At 37.9% G+C, this 25321-nt stretch overlaps 1 long non-coding RNA gene across 1 annotated transcript in view; it reads right to left on the reverse strand.

Annotated features, from left to right (window-relative positions):
* Window positions 1-25321, reverse strand: part of LOC121511506 — a 62018-nt gene that overhangs the window by 24549 nt on the left and 12148 nt on the right. The window contains exon 2 of the long non-coding RNA XR_005992049.1: window positions 20074-20223. This is a non-coding gene — a long non-coding RNA (uncharacterized LOC121511506). The remainder of the gene's footprint in view (window positions 1-20073; window positions 20224-25321) is intronic.

Genomic DNA, 25321 nt, shown 5'->3' on the forward strand with positions numbered 1-25321 from the left:
GTGTTATTCTAGGGGTCACAGGCTGAAAGATCTGGGAACCGATAATAAATCAAAACAATATGATTAGACAAGATAAAATATGATATAATACAAGAGCGGATGTCATGTAACTGATACAATACAACACAATACAAAAAAATGCTATATAGTAGATGCAATCTCTCCGTAAGAAAACACACCTGTCTTTTGAAATAGGTATAGTCTGTTTAACTTTCAGTTATTTTCACGACCTTCATTCATTAAAATTGTTTCATTTTAAACATTAATTATTGAAAAGGATTCAACCATTCAAGCGTTTTGACTGCCTTATGAGCTAGGTTACTGTAAATAAATTAAACATTAATAGTAAAGTAGGACCACATTCTTGTGTCCACATTTTACTGTAAGTTCTGCAAAATGCAGACAAGACATGGATGTAAATATGTCGTGATGAATGGGTTTATTACTCCAAATGCATATACAGTCTGTCATCTATAATGCATTTTCTTTCAGTAACTCACACTGGAACACAACAGAGCAGCCCTCCCTCACTGCACTGCTAATCAGAGGAAGTATTAATGTAGCATCTCCCCGGGCCTTTCCCTGTATCAGCCTCTTATCGCTGCACTGTGACAGGCAGATACACACTCAGTGGCACGATTACTCCTCAGCTGTATGGGGGAGGGAAGCAGATAGAGAGATACTAAAGAATGCCTGAGGTTTTTTTCTTGTAAAGCTGGACAAAGCATCCTTTTGCCCATAGCTACTGTTGTCCAGAAAACATGGTACCTAAACTGAGGATAACTTCTGCTGCTGTTTTTTGTCTTCAGATGAATTGAACTAAGAAAAAACTTTGACTTTCTATCCGTATTTTTACCTTGCGGTAAATATCCTTTTCTCCCTTTACTGCCTCTGCTTCTCTCCACAGGGATCTGTTACAACTGAGTGCTTCTCTAATGATCTCCGAGTGAGAGACAGAAAGTCATCCTTAAGCATGCACATGGTCACAGTCACACTCACACACACATAGACTGAAAAAAAACACATTTATCTCGCTATCCTCAGGGATAATTGGGGGGAGCTTTCCCCCCAGCTCACGAATCCCAACATCCTGCCACCGTTAGAGCATTGAGCGTGTGTGTGTGGGTGAATGTGTGTTTGAGAGTTACAAAAAAGGGGAAAGAGATTGACTTGGCTTGACAGTTGTTTTTAGGGATGAAGTGCTGCAGACAGCTTGTCAGTTGGATGGAAAGTCAGTATTTTGTGTGTGTATTGTGTGGGTGAATGTGTGTCATGTAAAGTGAAATGTGAATGCTTGGTTGAGCATGTCGAGGGCCTGTTCATGCATCTGTGCCTGAAGACAGAGAGACAGACAGAGAGAAACAGACAGAAAGTGAGAGTGAAGACTGGGGTCAATTGATGCCTCTAAAGCAAAGAACTCTATTTTAACATGATTGTCAACAGGCTGGCGTTTCAAGTATGAAGTCTGTCTGCATTTAATGTTGATGCAATCCAAAAGGTCAGCCAAGTGAGAATTTCAAACGACGTGGAAGATAACTCTTGATCAAGATATTTGAATAACTGTCTTACACAAGGCTCCAGACTGCCCCTAAATGGTTGCATTTTGCCCCTAAAATTTGAGACAGTGCAAGTAAATTTTTCATCTACTCACGCATGTGTGATCAGTAAATTTGCTGATTTTTAAAATTATTATTAAATATTTTTTGTTGCTGACAAACTTCTGCTCCACACTTCAGCCCAATTGTTGGTGATAATGCACAAATGAGCTGGTTTGTCAACCGACATTAACTCCAAAAGAAGACGGCATATTATCGTCATGTATCCATATATGCCATGGTATAAGCTTGACATCTCGCTGTGGCGCACGGCGTGCTGTGTTTCACATGGATAGGTATTTGTGTGACACAATGTATTTGTTTTTACTGTTATTATAACGTAACATGCAGTAAACATGTGCTGCGCTGTGTGAAAATCATGAGTGAAGAGAAAGAAGACAATGCATTCATGTTGACAGACACTCATCCTGCTGCGTTTTACACATTCACTGGCTATGAAATAATGGTAGATGCGGCACTATGTTGTAGCGACATTTTATCGTAAAAAAGGTTTAAATAAAGAAAAACAGTTTCCTACAGAGATTGAAGAGCCTTCAACGGGTGAAAGTATGCAGAACTCTGAGATTAAGAGCAGCCTGCACCACGCGCTCATATGAGACAGCGGTCAGTTTATGTCTGCAGACTTCAGGGGATTTTATAAACTTCACTGAAGAGAGGCACACTTCATTATTCAAGCCTTGCTCAGGTGCTTTCTCCCTCCCTCTCTCTTGCTCTCTCTCTCTCTCTCTTCTGCGTGCACACGTCATGCATTTAATTAACAATTCAAAATTCAGCGCCCGCACATCTTTGTTTCAGCGTTTTGTTTTTTTTTCAAAACCCTTTGGCACCCTGAAGCATTTCATAAGACTACATTTTGATAGAAATTAGATGCCAGTTAAATAGAAACATTATTGCTACTAACAGTGACTGAGACAGAGAGAGCAAAGAGGTCAGAGTTCACCATCATACAGTCAGGATTCAACGGATCACAGATGCAGCTTTACCCTAAAACCTGTTTCCAGGTCCAGATATGGTGTTAAAAAGTCATGGTGGACCAAACAAAAATGTGGTGGCAAAAATTAAAAGTGAACACCCTTTGAGAAATAGATTAAATTTCTGGAATGTTAAAGTCCAGCTTCCAGAAATCATCATACCATTGAGTGGATAATGGAGATTTATTCCTTGCTACAGCATGAAATATTACACCAATGCTTGAAGTAGAGGAAGTTAAAATAGTTAAGTGTCTCTTTACCTTAATGACAAAGTGAAAAATAAAAGTAAACTACAATATAAGAAATAAAGAATTATCAGCCAGATCCCTAAACCTCAATTATGGCATAATCTAATGAAATTGTTTAACTTCCTGTCCTTTCAACTTTAATAAATGTAAATTGCCATCAAAACTATTTTAGATATTTTGTTTAGGTAACCTTTTAATACCTATTTTTAACTTAAAAATAGTCCATTTAAGGGACCCACCGTGTTTTATCAATTGTCTGGTACTACTTCTATTTAAAAAAGCAAAAGGGATTGATTTAAAAAATGCAATATTTGTTATTAGAGTACTCCATTAATTGTCAGAAGAATCGATAGAGTACTCGATTACAAAAAGACTTGATAACTGCAGCCCTAATACCCACAACATGTGGGAAACACAAAATTTGCTGGTAATACTGGCACTACACAATTAAAACACGACACTTTGAGCAAACACAATGCCAGTTGGAAACATAAAATGTGTATTTATCAGTAATACACTGAAAATGAGAGGAAACGTGAATATTTATTTCGCAAGTTGATTTACAGTGTGTGCCCCTAAATTTTCTGCTTGCGCCCCTAAAATTTTAAGTTAGGGGCCGTTGTGATCCTAGTTTAAAAAAGTTAGTCTGGAGCCCTGTTACAACAGACTGATGCGTTTATTGTCACCTTTTGTCTATAGTTTCCACAAGGGGTGCATGCTGTTAGCAGCATGATCAGTGGCGGCTGGTGCATTTTTCTTCAGGAAGAGCTACAACAAAATCCCAAATTTAATATGTTATGTATGTAAGGCATCAACAGATGGCACTACAATGTGAGTTACATTAAATTAATATGCTTTTTTTTACATCTGCATTTGTTTGGTTGGTGAACAAATATTAAAATAAGATAGCTATAATAAGGATCATCAGCAGCCACAAGTAACTAACTCTTATCACAGTCGACTAAAATTTCTAACTTATCACACATGATCACAAATCAACTTAATACATGACAATATTATGTTAAAGAGCTATTTGAATGTTTATTTTTAATAGAAACACTTACAAAAGACATAAGGTTCAAGTAGTCGTAGTTGTACTGGTGAGGAGCGAAGCTTATAATAGAAGTCTTTGGAGGGCTGTGGGCGCAGGAGCCCAGCGCCCCAGGGAGGAAATGAGTGAACAGTAAGTAAAGTAAACACGTAGAATGTTTGTGATCTACTGATTTATTGCACATTACACATTTTAATCTCTTAAAAAAACCATATCTATACCTTCTGGTTTTCCTGCACACCTTAATTTTGCTTAACCTTCTGAGAACGGCATTGTCATATACAACAAGAAGAGACACGTGTTATTCAAAGTTAAATAACTCAAATTCAAGACGGCTGCCTTTTTAACAAAATTCCCTACAGCCACTGTCCACACAAAACTTGTCAAGGCATTAGGATTTGGCAGGTTTTACCAACAGTACCAAGCTACAACAAGAAGTCACATGAGGACATTGGAACTATTCACTGGTGTAAAATTAAGGAGATATAGCTTGGGCAGATTTTGGAATGAAATCAACAGCTTACAATTAAAATTGAGTATAAATGCCTATTGTATGTGATAATAAGTAGTCTACATTGATTTATATTTGTATGGTAGGTATGGTATGGTAGACAATTCCTGGGCTTAATGCAATAGAAAGAGAAAACTCTGAGGTATCTATTGCTGAGATTCTTCATGTTGTTTTTTTTTATTATTTCACACATTCTTGTTCAAAAACCTGTTCCTGTAGACAAAAAGGACACTCAGGATATATGATGGTATTCACTTTTTGATGGCACAGCCTTGTTTTAGGTATTAAAATGAGGTTTTATGTGGGCCCTTCGACATAGTGCAATCTCTGCTCCCAAAACAAAAAATAAGCACAAAATGAAGCACGAAATATATTTCAGAAAATCGTATGCCCATTTTAAGGTTACTTTGTATTATGAAGTGGGTGTTCTGAACCTAAACCTTTAAAATTTGATTTCATGACAATAATACTGATACAATTTTGTGCAAATTTTTTTGTTGCATTTTTCAAAGATACCTCTTGGATATACAGTGTATTTTAGTAGCGACAAAAAAACACATTTATTCTGGTAATCTTATTTATGCTGTCACTATTGCAACATAGCATTATTTATCAAAATTGTACATATATATTTATGTATATATATATGGAAGACAAAAAACATTAGGAAACTGTAAAAATACAAGGACAGATTCAAGTGAAAACCATATGGTGTATAAGGGTTTAAAAAGCCCAAAACTTGTAGTTTTTCTCAAAACCTCTGTTTTTCTACAGTTTTAAGGTGATGTGAACATGCAGAATTTCAAAGAGATTGAAAATAAGTGAGCTTGTGCTTCAGCTCCACTGTGTTCAATGGTCAGTGCCATTTTCCTAAGCTCTTTATGCTATCCAGACTTCTGAGCAGTTATGTGACAAAAAAACTATCAAAAGTGACTTTTAAATTGCATACATCATAATTAGACTGAGATACAGCCAGACTCAAATTTAAGAGGGAGCATGGGTGCATTTTTGTTACAGCTGCAACACAGGAAAAGACTATTATTGGTATATTCATGAAAAATTAGCTTGACACTGTGTTGCAGTGAAATTCCAGGTTTCCAGTCAGTTGTCCCGCCTCCAGTCAGTTGTTCCACTTCCAGTCAGCCAGTTGTTTGTTGTTCTGTGTTTTGGTGCTTGTGTTTTGACCATTTTTCTGACTTTTCGGCTACTGATCTTGGATCTCGGACTTTGGAGGTACTGCTGATTGACCCGATACAACCCATACCTGGTTGATGTTTATGACTTCAGATAACGGACAGATCAAGGTAGTGAAGCTAGTTGCCCACTAGTTTCCCACTAAACAAATCTGCACCAAGTAGGGCCTGCAGAGCTTACAACAACTAGGCATTCAACATCAACAAGTACCTAAATGCTACACATCTGCTAGAATGAACATTTGATTGTTTTTGGTACAAATACATGAACAGCCTGCAGTCCAGCTAGCTTATTTAATGCAAGATGAGGATTTCCTGCTTCCAGGTAGGGCTGGGTGATATAACGAGTACACTCCATGTATCGCGGCTTTTGCCATGCATAGTGTATAAAATGACTATATCACGAACATCGGGTACGAATTATGTGGAAGTTTTGATATCGGGATATCAAATTTAGGCCATATCGCCCAGCTCTACTTCCAGGAACAGATTCTCCACATGAATGTGTTTTGAACTTTTTGTTCAGACAAAAAAAGGGACCTACTCTGCTAGAAGTCAGTTTGATTCGTTTAGTCTGAAATTACCGTTTTTTTCCGTGATACACACATGAAAACATGCATGCATACATATACACACTTCACCACAAACTGATGCACTCTGATGCTACAGCTTCATATCTTAAATCATGATGTGTTTGATCTGTTCTGTACTTTGTTTGACCCTGTAAAGCAAAGAGTACTTCAAATTAAATTAGATTAAATATGACATATGTTGTCATCACTTTAATTTTCTGTCACTTCAAAACAACTCCACCACCATGTCAGCTTATGCTAATGACATCCAGGCAGAGGTTTTTGCATTAAAGCTCTCAGACTAGAAGCGTGGCTGATTGAGACGCTCATCACTGAATGTAATCCCACCAGAAAACTGCACGTCTGCATACTTTACTTGTATGTAATGTGTGATTTACCCTGTCATGAAAAATACTATGAGAGGTCCAACGTAAACTTGTTTAATATTTTTATACCATGTAATTTGTCATTGCATGATACTTGATTTTCCTTCTTTCACAGTGCTTTTTCTACTTTTAAATTCCATCATTTGGTTGATTGCAGTATCATCAGAGGAGACAACACTCGAGAGACAAGAGGATTCTTGTGAAATAGCCGGTGCCTTCATCTTCAATTGAATCAGTTCAGCTGTTTTGGATTTCTAAAACTCTGCCTCCTTTTAGCTGATTTAAATCAAGGGAAGTGAAGTTCATTTTATGAATCATACCTAAATAAGTTTGGCTCTATGTCCCCTTAAGCCTCTTGCTCCCTACCTGGGGCAATTTCATAGCAAAGATGATTTGCTGTAAGCATCAGTCATTGGTGGCATAGTAATCCAATATTCTGAACTTGGATCAATATGGCTGGACAAAGTTAGGATGCCAGCATTATGAAGACAGAAAGCAACTGTCTGGAAAGAGCACAAAATGGTTTAAATGCTGACTAAAACCCGCAGCTACATTAATAAACTGATGAGTAAGTTTGTGCCATGTGTCATCTACCACAATAAAACAAGTTTTCTGAACTAAGTGTACTAATTCAGCCCTTTGCTCCGATAGCTTAGGTTATTATTTTGCCTGCGGTAAGCTGTGTTTTTACAGCATTATTTTTTCTATATCAAAGGCATGTGTAACATCCCGATATTAATACTGCATAAATCAAATATACCCCTGATAAAAACACAGTTTGTGAAATAATAACTTCCATTTGTAGGGCCAGGGGCCGACTACCAGAAAATAAGCCCTGAACATTTTCTTAATAGTCCCTAATCTTACAGGCTGAGAACAATGGGATATTTAATATTATTGAATTTCTCTCAAACTGTCACGCAAACGTTGAATACATTTTTGAGAGTTTCGAATCTAGTTTTATATCTAAAACAGGCAACTACCTGATAAGCCAAAAACTTCCAGGAAGCATGTCCCTGGATCTTCCAAAGTTTGGGCCAAACCCCATATATTTCAGACCTCCAACTCCACTAGAAATGACTTCTCAAAAAAGAGAGTGAAGGCAAACTCTTTTTGCGTTTGCTGTTTTCAGCTCTCTGTTTACACCAACAGAGTGCTTAAGCATGTTTAAAATATACAGTAAAGTTAACTAGTTTTAGGCATGCAGGGTGTGAAGGGTTAATTGCAGCACCAACTATGCCACAACCTGAGGCTAGGGCACTAGAATCAAGCTATCAAGCTTGACAAATGTTGCTCGGCAGCCAAGGTCAAGCCTGACAGCATATCTTTGATCTGGGCCTTTCCAACCCAAGTGATACGCCCAGCTCTTCCCAATGAAGCAGTGATTCTGTGGCTTAAACTGAAAGTTAAACTTAAGTCCTTAACCCTCGGTCCCTACTATGTCCGTTTTGAGGACATTCATCATTTTAATCATCATTTTTTTGAGTCAATAGTCACATTTTTATAGATTGAGGCATCAAATTTGGCCAAAGTTATTATTTTTCTTCATATTAAAAAAAAAATAAAAAAATGAAAACCGTGTCACCCATAGAACGCCCACGACGCGAAATAGCTACATCCAGCCTTGTTTGTCCGAAATCGGACACATAGACTTCCATTCAAAACACGTTTTTTGACTGTGTGTCTAGGGCACCAAAACAACTTTTAGCACCCATGTTTTTGCAGTCAGTCGATCACCAGGGATCTAAATTTCACCATTAAACAGTGATCCAGCGGATCATGCAGCGCACCATTTTAACCCTTTCAGCAGCGCAGACATGGTTTTCCTTCCATGTGCTCAGAGTGTTTGGAGCGCTATTTCACCCGCTAAACATAACCAGAATTAAATGAACCGATATGGATGTCTGAGAGTGGGCTAGATGTGTAAGGAAAAGTTTGTGGGCTCCTACGTGTGTGATCGGGTGCAAATCTATGTGTATGTTCACAAGCAGACATGCCGTAAGTGAAGTGTTTACATTAGGATATGTTACCTGTGGATTCTGCAGCCTGGGACTAAGAAAGAGGGACATTTGGACAATTTCAACTTTGTCCTCACTTCATAGCAAGTGGATTAACAAGCATGAGGATGCACAGGTCTTTTCGATCAATAGGTAAGTATATATATTATATCTCAAAGATGCAGTACATTTATATCTGCGCGTAATTGGCATATTTGTGGTCACATTTTGGTTAGAGGTGGAAATGCGCATGTTCGTGGTTCATATCCTACAAATATCCTCTGATTCTTTATGCCTGTACATAAAATAAACCTAACATGAACAAATGCATTCACTCGGAGGAGGCGTGAGAAAAGGAGGGTAAAACTGGCGTGTTTTACACACGGATGGACTCATCTTTTTAGCATGGACGAATCCAAGCCATGGGCATAGTGTACAATAAGTGGCATAAAAAGGGTGTAACATTGAATTTTTTTTAAATGTTTTTTTCAGTAGTCAGGGTTGAAGTTGTTGAAGAGATCTGAAGCAGTGACAGTTTTAAAAAAGTTGAAAAATTAGTATTTTATTAACACCTTTCTGCATGTCCGTTTTCAGGACAAACGAGGGTGGATGTAGCTAAAATATGGCATTCGGCACTACAGAAAAAATTTCAATGCATCAAAATCAATTTTACTACTCATCATTGGCATGGCCCAGACTCTATTTATTGAAAAAAAAAGATTTTTTTTCTAGATCATTTTATATGGGAATTATGGTGTTTTTGTGTATTTTACCATAAAAAATAGCAGTGACATGGTGTACAATAACTGGCATAAAAAGCATGTAACACTGAATTTTTTTTTTTTTCTTTTTTTCTTTTTTTTAGTGGTCAGGGTTGAAGTTGTTGAAGAGATTTGAAGCACTGAAAGTAAAAAACATGTTGAAAAATGATTATTTTACTAGCACCTTTCTGCATGTACGTTTTCAGGACAAACAAGGACAGATGTAGATAAAAATTACAAGGGACCGAGGGTTAAAATAGCCTTAAAATAGCTTTAACTACCCTATATGGAACTGCTACATGGTTCATGAGACTGCATCCCTAATGGTCTGCTGGGAGTCAAACAGGGAAGAGGTGTGACACACTACAGTCAGCAGAGGTGAGTGTGGTGGCGGCAGAACTAGTCTTGTTGTTATAAAAGTTACGGTTGATATTGTTGTGCTCTCTTGGTGTTTTGCGTCATTATTAACAGGCCTCTTTACCACTCCACAAAAGGACTGTCTGTCATATTAACAGCATAACGAGTGAAACTTTCTAACTCTACAATCTTTCATATGCTGTCTTTTTTTAGATGTTTTTGATGTATTTATATGTGTCTAGATGTTGTCTATTACACACTGATCACTGTTGGGATTCCTTTGCCCATGTTTCTGCTGTATTATTGTTTTTTTTTTTTTTTTTAATGACACTTCTGCACCATGCCCTAAGTTATCCACTGAGTTAGTGACTTCTAATCTGTGGAAATGGGTGGTTTACAGGTAAGGATGGTGTGCTGATTCTCATCAAATGGTGTTTGCCAGCTCTGCATCAGTCTCGTTGCTCATTTCTTACAAGAATACACCTGCCTTTGCTACAGATGTAATATAAAACAGCAGGTTTTTTTAATTATGAAAAGTGCATTAAAATGTGTCAATAAGTCAAATTGTAAATACTTTAAATTTACTCCTGAAGGAAAAATAAATAACATAACGTTAGGGTATAATCTGTAGTTATATTATTAAACATAAATATTTAAACCTTACAGTGTTAATATGAGGATAATACTTTAATAGTTTAAAATGACGCACTGAGAGAATTGATTTCTAACCCATAATTTCCACATAGGCGGCTGCGCTGCGCAATGAAGTGCCGCGAGTTTGCACTGACAACAGGTGAGCAACGTCATCCACTGGAGAGCGAGTCTAGAGCGCTGTGCTGCAGCGTGCAGCCATGATCAGCAGGCAGAGATCATGGGAGAACTACAAGTTCACGCAGGAATAGTATGTAAACAGCAGACGATTTTACCTTTTGGGGTTAATTTATCATCCTTTCCGGTATAAGACCATGATATTATTGCTATTATTGCTTTAGGAATTAAAAGGTTAATGTTTGCTTAAAGGATCTGTGGTTTTATGTAAAATTCTTCGGCTAAATGTCCTCAAAAGTTAACTTTTCCTCATAAATGGGGCCATTGTAGCTCTGTGACCCACTGACCTCTTGGTGACCCTTTGCCCTCACTACAGGATGAGACATAATGTTAAAATAGTGGTCATTTGTGACCGGGAGTCCATGCATTGTGTTTGATTTAGAAAGAACCAGATATTCTATGCTTTTGACTTCTTTTTCGGAGCTTTCTGACCGATGGGTATTGACGCAATCGCTAAATGTGGAAATTGGAGGTAACACTACAAAGAAGTTTTGAGTGAAAATAAGACGAGTCCATTTTTTATTTCCTAAAAGAGTCAATGGTGAAACTAAATAAGTGATGATGTACCAATTTTCCAAAGAGTCAAATCAACACTCTGTGGTGTGAACACATAACACACTGTAAAAGTATCAGTATTAACTCTGACAGTGTTAATTTGAGAACACAGATTTTAATGTGACCTTTACACGTAGATTACTCACTTAAAACTAGATTTACAACACAATGACATCAAACTGAATATGTAAGTTTCAGTCATCTGGGGACCAGGAAAAGGGCTCAGCAAGTTTTGGAAAACCCCCTCTCCTGTGAGTCATAGAGCATTTGAATCAGTCTGGCCAATAACTCCTCATCTCCCCAGATATTAGCTTAGTGGGCAATCAAATCCTTCAGCTAATGCCAAGGTATTAGACTGCAGCCCATGTTTACCACACTCAGCCAATGGCGTCACTGGCAGCTTGCAATAAAACACTCTCCAGCATTACACAACAGTCAAAGCCCACCACACAGTGAGGGGGAAACAGCAACACCTTCTTGTGTAAATCCCCTCAAAGCCACTTCATTATCTCGGCAGCACAGCCATAGATGCTGAATCATGAAATGCTTTTAAAAGCATTATAGCAGTCATATCTGTATACCTCAGTGTATCACGGACCATAAAAGGACCGTCAGGAACTGTGAAACCTCTCATCTTAATACACTCAAGTGTTTGAAAATTCAGTAGGAATGCGCAAAATATAATCACATTATTATCCCTACTGTGACAGTCAGGAGGATTTAATTAGTTCATTTACATTTTTGTGAAAACAGAAAAAGTTTTACTTTGTCTCAGAGTTTGATTAGTGTTTCTGTGTGTGTGTTATCCAGCAGTCTCAAACATTACAGCCCTTTTAACGGGTTGCCACTAATCATTTAGATAAAGAAAAAGTGTCACTGTAGAATACTTTCAATATGCCAGAATAAAATGAAAATATAATTGAATTACACTCAAAACAGCTCCAAGATCTGAGCACTTACTGCACTGATGAGTTGTCATTAGATGGAACAAATCTGACAAGCAAATACTAACTGCATTAAGTCAACAGACATAGAGAAGTAAAGATTTTTTTAATATCATCAAACCAACCAAATACAAAAAGTCCCTGATTCTATAACAACAGGCTTTTACTCCCACCATGCCAGGACATCAGACCAAGACACAATCTCTGGTAAGTCAGTGCTGAGGTGCAAAAAGCTGCAGTGCCAAGACTGTCCACTTGAGTCTGGCTCCAAAAAAACAAGTCTCCAATAGGTTCCATATTAAAATGTCCATTTTTACAACATGAATTATCCTGTCTACAACCTGGTTCACAAAATGGGTTTTGGGCTTTATAGTTTATTAATTCACTGGTGCACACTGAATAGGTAATCATATTTTTTTAACTCATCTGTCTTGACTGCCCAAGAGGTATTTAGAAATTTAACAGTGTGGCTGAGATGAGTCACAGAAGAGCACGTTGTAGCTGGTTGTGAGGAGGCTAAAGCCGGGATGCTCTACACGTTTTAGATGTCAAATTAAAATCTTTTTAAGACCTTTTTAAGAACTGAACTGAGAAGAATTAATAAACATTTTATGATGCAAAAATGAAAGGCTAAGATTATTTACTCTGTTCACCAGACCAGGACTAAATTTTCTAATTTAATGTTCAGTTTATGAAATGTCAACTGGTATAGGACAAAGAAGTTTCTTGATCATTAACGCCAACTTTGTTGGTTTCTGGCACATTTAAAGCCTCCATTCTATGAATAAACTGCAAACTAATATTAATCAGAAAGTACTGTAAGCAGGTGCGCTGAGTTGATTCTAATTTTTTAAAAAAGAAAACATTTCTGTCAGGGAAGACTTGTCAAACTTAGTGTGGGCTGTTCACATTTTTGAGCAGGCAACACTGTGACCCTGACGTTTAAAGTAGGGATGCACAATAATTATCGGTAACACTAAATTATCAGCTTATACCGCATATAATTGACTTATTTTCATTATCCCAATAATAAAATATTAACTGATAAAATCCACAGATAATAAAGGCATTTGTTTCCTTTCTCATGAGACTAAACATTCTGAAACAGTAGGTTGCGCCGCGGTACATGACCCCCTGTTAAGCACCAGAGAAGAAGAGGAAGAAGCCTCAGTGCTAAGAGGCTAATAACACGGCTGCACTTGTGGAGTTATTCAGTATTAACGGGGAGGATAACATGACAGTGTTTGTCAAATTTGCCCCACAAAGATCCCAAAGAGACAAACAAAAAAAAGTCCTCAAGTTTTAACACAACCGATCTTACAAGTCACTTGAAAGTCATCATCCTAACGATGTTAAAACAAAGCCGCTAGCCGCTAGCCTTGGCCGCAGGCATTAGGACCAAGCCAAAGGCTAATACCAGGCAGTATGCTGATTCAGCAGGCATTGGAAACTGCAGAAAGGCAAAGCCAATAATGACAAAATCAGTCTCACAGTCTCCTGATCCACTGCTACTTTCATAGACACTCTGCTCTGTTTGACGTTGTTTCATTCAGTCTGATCAACATGAGGAGCAGAAGTTTAGCCACAGACCACAATGTACTCAACATTTTTACCTATTTCTCTTGTGACTTTTATCAGTGCATTTTACCAAAATAAGGGAATTAGCAACTTGATTTGTAACTTTTATAACGTTTTTTTTTCTTGATACACCTTCAAGTTTGAAAACCTTAGAAACTTTGACTGTAGCATGCTAGCTCTACCTGTCTTTCTTCCTGTATCACTGAATGGTTTTACAGATTTACAGACGACTTCTCTTGTCTAATCATTAACATATGCTAATGAATTGATTTATAATGTGTGATGATGTGTCTTGTGGTGTGTCAAAGTTTTGCTACAACACCAAAATGTTGATTTGTTAATGGGAGACTGCTATTTTCTCTAAAACGTAACAAGCCATAGTGCTATATATCACTTTTTTGTTTTTATATCAAGGCACGCTGGCAAAGAGAGGGACAGAGATGCTGTTTCATATCTTTAATATTAACGTTTAAAATGTTGCATATTATACCCCTATATCCATTCAACATTAGCATTCAAAACCTAAATCTTGGTCTCCTGAATCAAACTTTGTATGACCATACTGACCACTGAGGTCAGGACCTCTGTATATAATCTGAGGTGTACACCTAAAATAAACTTTACTTTCCTGTGGCAATTGTACAGACATTATTATACCAAGAGAATTGCTTGTTTCTCTGATAACAGCAGCATGGATAACACCTGATTGTTTGTTCCGGAGATGAAGTGAATACTCTTGTAGTCAATATGCAATCTTTAGTAGACATGGCTGCTCTGTAGTATTCACTGCATTTATGATATGTGAGGATCAAAACTTGATGAGAGTTATTATAGCTCCTGTGCCGTGGTGTGTTAATGCACGCTCCGTTATGAAGTGGCCATTCATCATGCTGGGGTAGCAGCAAGTTTCACTTGAAAAAATTAACCCTTAGCTGGCTGGCTAAGTCAAATATCAATTGACCCTGTGTTTATTTTCTTCAACAATACAGAGACGAGAATGATTAGAGGGAGAACTCCTCAGCAAACAAAGCTCAGCTTTTGAAAGGGAACTAGAAAAGAACAGGGGAAGGAGAGTGACAGAAAGAGAGATGATGGAGATGAGAGGTACCGCCTGCCCACTGTTCACAGAATAGCATTATGTTCCTGTTAAAACTGAGAATTGGCTCTTAACTGACTATACCTGGTTAAATATTTGAATAATTTTGAATAATTGCTGCAGAATATATAGGCTCAATAACAACATCTACATGTACTGTTAATGTACTGCTTTAATTCAGCTCCAAAGTGATAAGACTTAAACACAAAGATTAAATGAATGTATCAAATTGTTTTTCATACACATTAGCAGGAGGGATAAGTGGGAAGCCAAAGAGAAAGAAGCAGACGGGCTACCAAAGTTCGTCTCATTTTAATTTTCAACTATGATGCTTAGGGGAAATGTAATGGAGTAAAAGTACACAGGGAATGATGTTAAATAAAATAAAGATACTCTGGAAAATTACTTTAGACCTTAAACAAAGTACTCTAACTTTACACCACTGGTCAGTACTGCACACATACAAAACAGATAATTTATGCTGCCCACTGACATGGTTTTAAAGGGACAGTATGTAAGTTCCACCCTCTTTTTTTAAAAACAATGACACAATATGACAAAATGAGACCAGTGGTCAGCTCCGCCCATCTCCACTATTTACTTCCTGTTTTGAATTAGTAAAGTGCACTCCATGCAGCTTTTTTTATCAAACAGGAAACTGACATTTTGATTTCATGGATGAATTTCTCATCATGACGAAGAAAAACTGTTGAAACGTGTACTTCCTTGTCTGAGATAAAAGCAACCCTAAATGCTTTGCGAGTAACTAAGGTCATTGTAACAGCCTTTCTCCTGAATTATGTGATATTAAGCCATGAAAACAAAACTTGTGTTTACTGTTTAGCAAAAAAAAGTCCTCAGTGCATCAGCTGCACTGAGCAATGGGCCATGTCTCTACTCCACCTAAAAATGAAGAGTGAGAATAATTGTAGTCCATCACAAGTAAGCAGCACAAAAATGAATGAGATGCAGCACAAAGGTAGCTCACAGTAGCAGTGCCAGCTTTCTTATGTAGCTGTCTTTCACGTAACATCCAACCTTTCCAAGGCATTGATAACCAAGTTATCTCTGTTGCTGTAGCTTTGCCATGACAGCCTCCATAACATTACCCATCTCTTTAAAGATATACGGATTAAGATACAATGGCATATTAGGGCCACTCTAAAAGAAACATTTTATAGATATAAAGATGATTTGTAATTTTTGAGAAAAAAAAGACATTTTTGAGTTAAAAAGCACAGCAAAGTATCAGTTATGAGAACCCAAACCAAAATGTTTAGAGATTATATGAGAGGCTATGGGTTAGCATAAAAAAGTAAAAATACATAAAATATATATAAAACATATACATGTATTCAATCAATTGATCATTGTTTGAATAGCGCCAATTCAAAACTAAAATTATCTCAAAAACGTTACAAAGAGAGCGGTCTAGACTTTACTATTTTATGGATAATTATAAAAATAACACAGGAAGGAGGCCTAATTATTTGTTTAATTATAAAATAAATTTCAGAGCACGATTTCTACTTCCAAGGGCTTTAAATCTACTGTTATCCAGTTTTTGCTTTCCAAGAGTCTAAAAATGCTCATAAAGAAAGTAAAAAGTTCAGGGGAGCATAACCCATACCCCTTTTTGTAAGCTTGGTTTTCTGGACCTTAGTATTTTAAAACCCTGCGTATAGCCTTGAATCACTGTAGTTTTATCCACCAAGCAATCTTGATACTACATGAAGGGGCATCAAGCCACATAGAGAGGGAACCAGGTAACAGCATCACTAAATGGGCATAGATGTACATGCAGGGTCATATTTTGATATTTTCACCATGAGCAAAGTGATTTACTGTATTATGGGAGTGATAATTAGGTATTATTCTCATACATGACATGCACAACACAGTAAGCAAACTTCACAGCCATTAAAGTTCAGCATACAGCGTAAAGACAGACTAAGCTTGTATCATGTATTTGGAAAAAAGCAGCACATTGTTGTAAAAATGGTATAAATACTGTTATCCAAATGCATCAGGGTGTGCATGTCTGTGTTTGTGTGTGTCAGAGTCTGCCTAATCACAGCATCTGTTGCTGTCACCGCTCGTGGATATAAACATCATCAATCACAAGAGGAAGTGACATTATTCATTACAGCCCTATTTGTTGGATTATTCCAAAGACTTTATCATCTTAAAAATCAAATCAGGGACAGCGTGCAATGAAAGGAGCCTCTATGTTTAATGTTTGCTCTTAAAAAATAATAATCCAACTAATTTCCCATAAATAAAGACCTCTATCAGAAGGGCTGTGTGTGATTTACATCGGTGTGATGAATGGGTTTGTTAGATGAAAGATTAAAGTCAGAGATGGATGTAATAACAGAGCTGTTTTTAGAAGCCACTGCTGTGTTGTCTCTGCAGCCATCTTTCAGTTATCTAAGACATCGGCTGAGTCATAGTTACAGCACGGCGGAGATTTGGAAAGTGATGGATATTAGGCGGAGAAGAGGTAAAAACAGTAGTCTCAAATCTGTCCAACGCCCACACTCACACCCTCTCTCCTCTGTAACCATCACTCCTTGCTGTTTCTGTGGAGGAGGACTCTTTCATTTATCTCCTCAAAGTACACTGCAATGTTTTATATATGAGGCATTTACTGTGCAGGAACAATATTGGAAAACATTTTAACGGCAATCAATCAAACACAATTAGTTTATAGCTTGTGTTGCACGATACAGATTGATCTTGATTATTCATTGTCGTTTGCTGTGCATTCTTTTGCCTAAGATATCTCTGTAAAACACAATCTTAGAGTTTAATTGAAAGGAACAAAGAAATCTGCAGGTATAACACTGACAGTTAATGCTATCTAAATCATGTTTGTTTAATCTGTACACCACACTTCTGGCTATATTAGGCTTTATTAGAAATGCCTGTTATTAAACCCCTTTTTGAACAGGAGATAACCCCAGCTAAATATGTAGATTACAGATTACCATTGGGAATTTTTGAACATCCATTCATCCATTATCCGTCCCTCTATCCGAATGGCTCATGTAAACACAGGATGGGACGTTTTAACAGAGTCTAAGCAGAGCCGCTAAAAACACATCTGTAGCCGTTGCGCTTCTGTGTAAAGCCTTTAAAATGTATTGACATTGCTACAGTCCTCAACCCTCATTGCTTTCATGTTCAGAGAAGTTGAAGGGGAAGAAGCTAGTGAGTCTCACCGCTCCCCTGCTACTGCACCTGCACCTTAAGTTTCTTCCTCATGTGTTTTGTTTTGCCTTCATTGGCTGTTTATTTACTACTTCATTGGCGTTACTGCCACCTATATTGGCGGGTGATACTGTTTTATGTGATTGCTGTTTTTCTCCATTTAGACCAAAGACTGAAGGAAGAATTCAGACACCTTTGTCATGGGACTATGTGCATTGAACTGTGAATCTGTTCGGGATGACACAAATACTGTTACACCTTTGTGCAGAATAAGTTGGGTTATCCTTGTAATTAACTTACATATTTTTCTTATAAAGCAAATGAAAAAAGATCTTGATCTGGCCTCAAAAAATGTAATATGATATTTTTCAATGTTGCCCACTCTTACTGGGACATCAGTCCATCAAATAGCATAACTGTAGCTTGACTTCACTATTAACATAAACACTTTGATGAAAAATGCCAAAGGTCTGTAAAGTTGGTATTTTCCCACTACAGCAGTGGTTAATGATGTAGTTTTCACATTAATAGTAATTCGGAGTTTTAAAGATAAATCAAACTAGTCTGCCTGAATTAACATTATTTCCATATCCAGGAGGGCAACCAAGATAGTGTAATATCTTGCATTGCTTCAGCCCAGCAGCTAACATCTCATATTTAAATACTGGGGTATTGAAAATAGTAAGATCTCAAAATAATTTACATTACAGTGTAGAGAATTGCTGCTGAATGATTTAATGTTTGATTGCTTTGTGATGAATTTGGAATCCGTTCTATTCAATAAAGTGTGACTTTATTTGCCAAAAGGTTTCAATTCCTTCTGCAGATACTAGCTTTATGTTAAGGTTTTCAGTGCTTTTTGGAGAATCAGTAATTCTTCAAGTGTCTTAGAAATACTTTCTATTCCTTCTGCTTGTTTTGTATTCACTTTGAGTTCCTCCTGTCGGTGGCGTCTTGGCGCGGAACAGAAATTTGTGTGCGTGATTGTGTGTATGCGTCTGCACCTGTCTATCTGCTGGCCCTCCGTGTGTGCACGCTGGTTTATTTGCCATATGCCGAGGGCTCTCTGGAACAGAGGCACCATTATCCATTCATCAGGCCTGCAGCATCGATGTCTGCCGGGGTCCCTGATCTACAGTCTAATTTACACCTAAAACACAGGCTCTACTCTCTCTGAAAACCCTTGTTGACATAAACCAAGAACAACAACTATAAATCTTCAAACTTTGCCCAGTATTACTGGTCAACATGATCCTTTTTTGAAGCAAAACTTTCACAAGGCTCAAAGTCAATGATAGACAGGCAGAAAGAAGAAAGAATTGATCCATGTCTGACAGTTTAAACATTAAAAATGTTTGTCTTTATCTCATCTGGAGGTTTAACCCTGATAAATAGTGATACATCTGGGCTTCATAAAGAAAGAACTACACTGAGAATCACCACTACAAGTCTTGTCCATCTCTAACACTTTCATTTTCTCCCCTCTTTGCTCGTTTCCCTCCTCACTTTTACTTTGGCAGAGCTGCAGGCTCCAGATATCGATTGTATGCCGAGGACTAATGGGCATGACAAAAGCAGCATGGGGAGATTGGGAGGTAGAGGGGTAGAAAATAAAGAGGGAGAGGGGATAATGATGGGGTAAAAAAGAAAGACAGATACTTAAAGAGGGCTGACTCGCCCAAATCAGGCTCACAGTGGTCACCAAGAAAGAGCAGGACAATTGTTGTATTAATGACAAGAAACAAAAATAGGAGAAGCGTTTCTTTCAGAGATCATAATTCTTCTTCAAAAGGTGAAAACATTCAGAATTTGGAGTTATTACACTGTGCACACTTGTATTGTTCTTCTTAATCCTTCTTGTATGAGCTTTAATAAAGCACCAGACATCTGGCTCTCCAAATCATGTTCAATCACAGCTCCAGAATTTCAGCACAAATTGGCATCACGAAAAGGATCCCAAGAGAACAAAGACTAGAAATTTTTACCAATAACAAAGAAATGATTCATTCCCTTATTCTGAGGAACATAACCATGCATTCTCTTTATCTGAAGACAAAATCTTTCAAACATTCAATCCTGTACATGACAGATATTCTCCTAAATTGGAGTGGGTTGGGATTCTTTCTTGTTACATTAGAGGATATCTGCAAAGGGAGTTAGGAATACAAATCTGACCAGGTTTTTATGGTAACTTACTCTGTGATCTACATTTCCCAGGAACAAGCTGGTCTTAAGCATGCTGCTTTGGCTCAGCTGGTGGCAAAGGTAGCCCATGTACAGTGGCTGTAGTCCAGTCCATGTCCCCCGTCGCATTCATCCCACATTTTTTGCTAGTCCTTCACTGTCCTGTTTGAATAAAGGCAAAAATAGATTAAAAAATCTTTAAAATATTAATTGTTAGCTTTCAAAATTAACAATTTGAAAGTTTTTTCTAATTCACTTTTATACTGCTAAGGAGTGGATTGCAGCTAAACTAAATGTCATTGTGTTTGGCATGCTCTGTTGTTATTCATCTATTTAAATGGATAGAACCCAGGGAGCATCTTTAACAGATCCTTCAATGCCAAGCAAAGCTGCAGGGTTATAATAGTCTTGGATTTTTCATTAATTTCTATTTTTATTTCATTTTCACTTTCTGTGTTCAATTCCAGTTTAGTTTTTATTAGTTTTGACTGCTGGTTTGCTAGTATAGTTTAGGGTGTTTTTTTTGCAAAAATGCTTTTTTTAATTTAGGTTTACTAGCTTTAGTGTTAGTTTTTGGTTTTTTTTGGCTGACCGCTGAGGGCAGCCCTATATATGGCAATGTCTGTGTCTGAGTCTGTCTGTTTGTCTGTCTGAGTCTGTCTGTCTGTCTGAGTCTGTCTGTCTGTCTGTTGGTCGGTCGGTCAGTCGGTCGGTAAATAAGTAACTGAGTGAGTGACGCTTTTGTATGAGCCATATACTACAGAGTGGCTGCCTCCACTCACTAGGCTTGAGTTAACATCATGTATGTATGGCTCATCCATACAGAGTTGCTCTATGGGCGGGGTTTACTCGTGCTGAAAGCCCTGTAATGGATGCCTCCACTGCTCTAAATACTCAGATATAGCTTTAGCCTCTGGTTCAGCAGAACTGGGCCACATTTATGTATGACAAAGAATAAAACAAATCTATAAGCTTTTCATGTTGGGAAAGATGTTTTAGATGAGTTAGCATGTGGCTACCACAAAGGGTAAATGGGGAGTCCACATGATCTCATCTAATAAAGAAACCAAGACATATCAGAGCAATAAGAACAGCTCATTTCGAAGAGGTTGGAGTTTAAAGCCAGAGTACGTGACAGCATGAAGCAGAGCTGGTATGAGGATCAAACACATCCACTGTGGTCAGAACAACTGAGGGTGGTCATTAAAGGGAAACAGTATGCCCCGAGGAAAGCACAGGAGATCCCCGGGCAGGTAATAACGGTCTCCACAGGTGTCATGGCTGCCGCTATTTGGACATAAAATGTAATTGTAAAAACAACCCAAAAACACCTCAGATCCTGGTGTTGCACCGTAATCACGTGTACAAAATCACAATCCATAGTGGTCCAGCTAATAATGGCCACTAACAGGGCACCGATCAGAGGAGTACCATGGAGAAACGGAGCATGGAAAAGTGAAGACTGGGACAGCTGCCCAGCAAAAAAACGTGTAGGAGGAGGTGACGTCACTACTCTCACCAACGCACTCTGGGCGCATAAACCACTAACAATCATGCCAGATCACTGCCAGAACACACATTTTAGTCAGGCATTTCAACAAGCATCACAGATAGTTGTGGTCAGCCACATACTAGGTTTACCTAGTCTTGTTACAGATAGATGTTGGGGCTGAGTGAGCTTCATACATTTTTAAAAACATTAAAACAGGCTACTCTTCACTTTTCATTTATTTATTTAATGATGATGTTTGAATACAACTCCAGACTACACACAGACTACCACTATGTGAAATCTTAACCAATCAGATCAGGCTATTTTACACTCCCCAGACTTGGGTGTCAGTGCCAGTCAGTCTGGTCGTGTCATAGACTAAAACTAAGGATATTTTGTCTCTATTTCTATTTTATTTTAAGCTAGTTTTGTAAGCGCACTATACAGTTTTAGTTAGTTTTCGTTTTTTTGGTAAAGCTTAGTTTTTATTTACTTTCACATAACTAAAATGATTTTTTTTAATTTTAGTTTTAGTTATTTAGTTAGTTTTAGTTCACTTTAACAACCTCGCAAAACTGTATGTCCATTCAGACTATCCCTTTTTAGCCCTGGATTTATTCAGGTCCATATTTTGGGGGGGTGTTTCTGTCAGCCCTTGGTAAAATATCCTGGACAAATCAGAACCCCTTTTCACACATGCAACCCCCAAATTTTCTCAGAAGTTTTCAGGGCAATCTACCTGAAAGATTTCCACACTTGCAGGGAGTTTTCCTGTAGTTTGACTTTCAGTCAAGAAAAGTGATAAGGAAGGAAAATTAACTAAAGGGACTATTTGGGAAACTTCAGGGTTAAGTCAGTGTGAAAAGTTCTGCTGTTTGCACTCACACATGCAGCTCATCTAAGTAAATTCAGGAAAATTCAGGAGTTCAATGCATGTGTGAATGGGGCTAGGGTTGGGTGCTAAGTGAACATAGCAGGACATACTCAGGAAAATTCCCCACAAAAGAGTGGGTGGTTAGCAATGACAACAAAGCTTTGCTTTCCACACATGGTTTTTTGAAAATGTGCCAAAAATTTCAGGAGCTCTGGCTGGAGTTGTCTATTCACACGTCCCTCATAGCACAAAATCTTCCTTGTCAGGCAAGTGCGGGGTAAGATAGGGAAATACTGGGGCAAGGAAAACTCAGGGACAAGTCTAGATGAAAAACTCCAGCTGTTTTCATTCGCACCTGCAGCTCACCCAGAAAAACAGAAAATGTTCAGGATTTTTGTACATGTGTGAATATAGTTCTACTCTTACAGATGTCATGCACAAAAAGTAACTGCTTCATACTCTTTTCTGCTCACCAGTATAATCTTTCCCACTCTTTTATTACTGTGAATAAGTCAATTTCCATGCAGCATTGATAGAAAGGCAAACACTGCCACTATAGAGTTGTTTCTCTTACTTAGACCACAAATTCAGTATCATCCTTTTTATGCCATATCCTCCTGAAACCCTCTGACCTCCCATCAAACAAGGAAATCTTTCACTTTGTGGATTTTATGTGAAAGGGCAACTCAGGAAAATATCAGGGGTATGCCGTCCTGAAATTACCTTGAAATCACCAGGAATGACTGTGTGAAAAAGGCTTTGGGTTGTTTGCTGTATTCACACATTTGAAAAGTTCAAAATTTAACTGTAGAAACCCTGTTCCAGTTGTTACAAAACAGTACTGAGGTTCAACACCCAGCCCAAATAGGCTGGAAATAAAATGAAATGAAATCATAAATCAAAACAGGAAGGAAAGACTCAGACTACGTCTGACCTTGACGAAAGCGCTACTTGCTAAAAGTTCCTAAGAATCACTACACGGAAATGTAAACACACTCCAAAGAGAGGCAGTAAGAGGGATGCAATCAAAAATTGATTCTGGTCCAAAAGTCGGAGCAGAGCAGCCACATAAATGAGTCTCAAGACAGCTGCCCCTTCCTACTCTGATCCCTTTTTCCTCCTTCTTCGACCTCACCCCAATCAGGCCTGCCTCTGGCTCCTCTGCTGCCCACAGGAAATCATTACACCCCATTGTGAAACTCTCCACCAACCTGCCTGTCCCTTGAGCTCCACCTTCTTCCAATTAGGAAGTGTGCTAGCTGATTTCCCCACTAAATCTCTGAACTCATTACTCACAAGGCTCCTGGATTTTGCAGTGTTTAAGGACAGAAGCTAATCAGGACTAATGTCTATCAAATGTGTGATCTGAATGCAGGCATGGTGGAGTTTTGTTGAAAAGTTAAAGCTCTTTCAAACTGCTTAAGTTAAATTTGAAAGCTCACGAATCTGGTAACACCATGGTTATGTGTGGTGACAGTAAACTTTCCCCTCCACATGACTCGTAGTTCTCATAATGAATGTGCAATGTAATGTTGGATGCCTACCCAGGGACCTAATTTATCAAGGAAAGGCCAACAGTGTCAAAGCCATTTCCTCGTGAGATGCAGCCACACAGCGGACGAATCAATGAGGCTGTAATGTGCAAGATGTAGCGGTACGTATTCATATTCCCTTCACCATCCGCGAATAGGAGAGCTAAGGTCAAAGAAAGGGACAGGCATGTTACAGGCCTGCAGGGAAGATAATGCAAGATGGCAGGTCTCCTATCACTGGAAATACAGATTAATCCTTATTTAATGTGGAGTGAATATTTTATAGGTTTGTGTTGAAGTAATCTCTGTCAAGGCCACCCATAAGGAGAAAAAATAGTACAGCTTTATAGGGCCTAGAGTTATTGAAAGACCCATGAAGGTGAGCATAGACATGATCATTCCAAAATTTAAGCAATAACAAGATTTTATTTTAAACCTAAATACCCATTATCATATCAATGCAACAAAATGTTCACTTTTTATATATTGTTGCCTGTTTCAAAATGTAGACCCTCTTTTCTTAAAATGGTGTGAACCTTGATTTCTGTAATATCAACATTGTGGGCGGGCCCTTTGGACCAGGACAGCAATGTCAATGTCTATTGATATAAAACAGTGTAACATCACTTCCATATTGACCGCACCCAAGTCTGAGTGAAAATAAGCTTTGTGTCTGAATGTCGGTAGATTAGGAAACAAGGGTAACAACACAAATAAATACAATTGCACTGCGTTCTGAGCATCAAACAAATGAAAAACCATAATTTACCACTTTTTTTTTAATCATAAATATTACATTATATATATATATATATATATATGGTAACATGTCGGACCACTAATGTCTTTCTACTGACTTTAAGCTAGCAATTGCCCTATAACAGCAGGAGCTGTAGTTTACCTGCCTGATAAAATAACCTACACATATACACCACATTTTAGAAGTTAAGAATCATCTCATATAGCAAGGTTAGAATATACACATAAGGTTTATGATGTTTGTTTATGACATCTTAGGTCACAAGATGAGGTTGTTTGTCTGGTTTGACTGAGAGAGTCTGAACAGACACTCAGATGAGCCTAAAACTTTATTAATATAATTCTGAGCTGCCCATCAGTATTCATATTTTTATGCTATTGATTTCAGACTCTCATCAACCGCCCCTTAAATCATACAGTTTGCATATTGTAAGCTGTCATATCACAGACGACCCAATCCCTCCCATTTATCGCCATTGATTTTGATGAAATGTTTTCACCCAGAATGGGGCAGGGCCGGCATCATTTGGGTAAAGTACGAGGATGGGTTGAATCAATCAATAGCCAAGCTAAAATCTGTAACATATTTTTTTATTACCCTTT

This window comes from Cheilinus undulatus, linkage group 6 (assembly GCF_018320785.1).
Source record: "Cheilinus undulatus linkage group 6, ASM1832078v1, whole genome shotgun sequence".
Classification (NCBI taxonomy): Eukaryota; Metazoa; Chordata; class Actinopteri; order Labriformes; family Labridae; genus Cheilinus; species Cheilinus undulatus.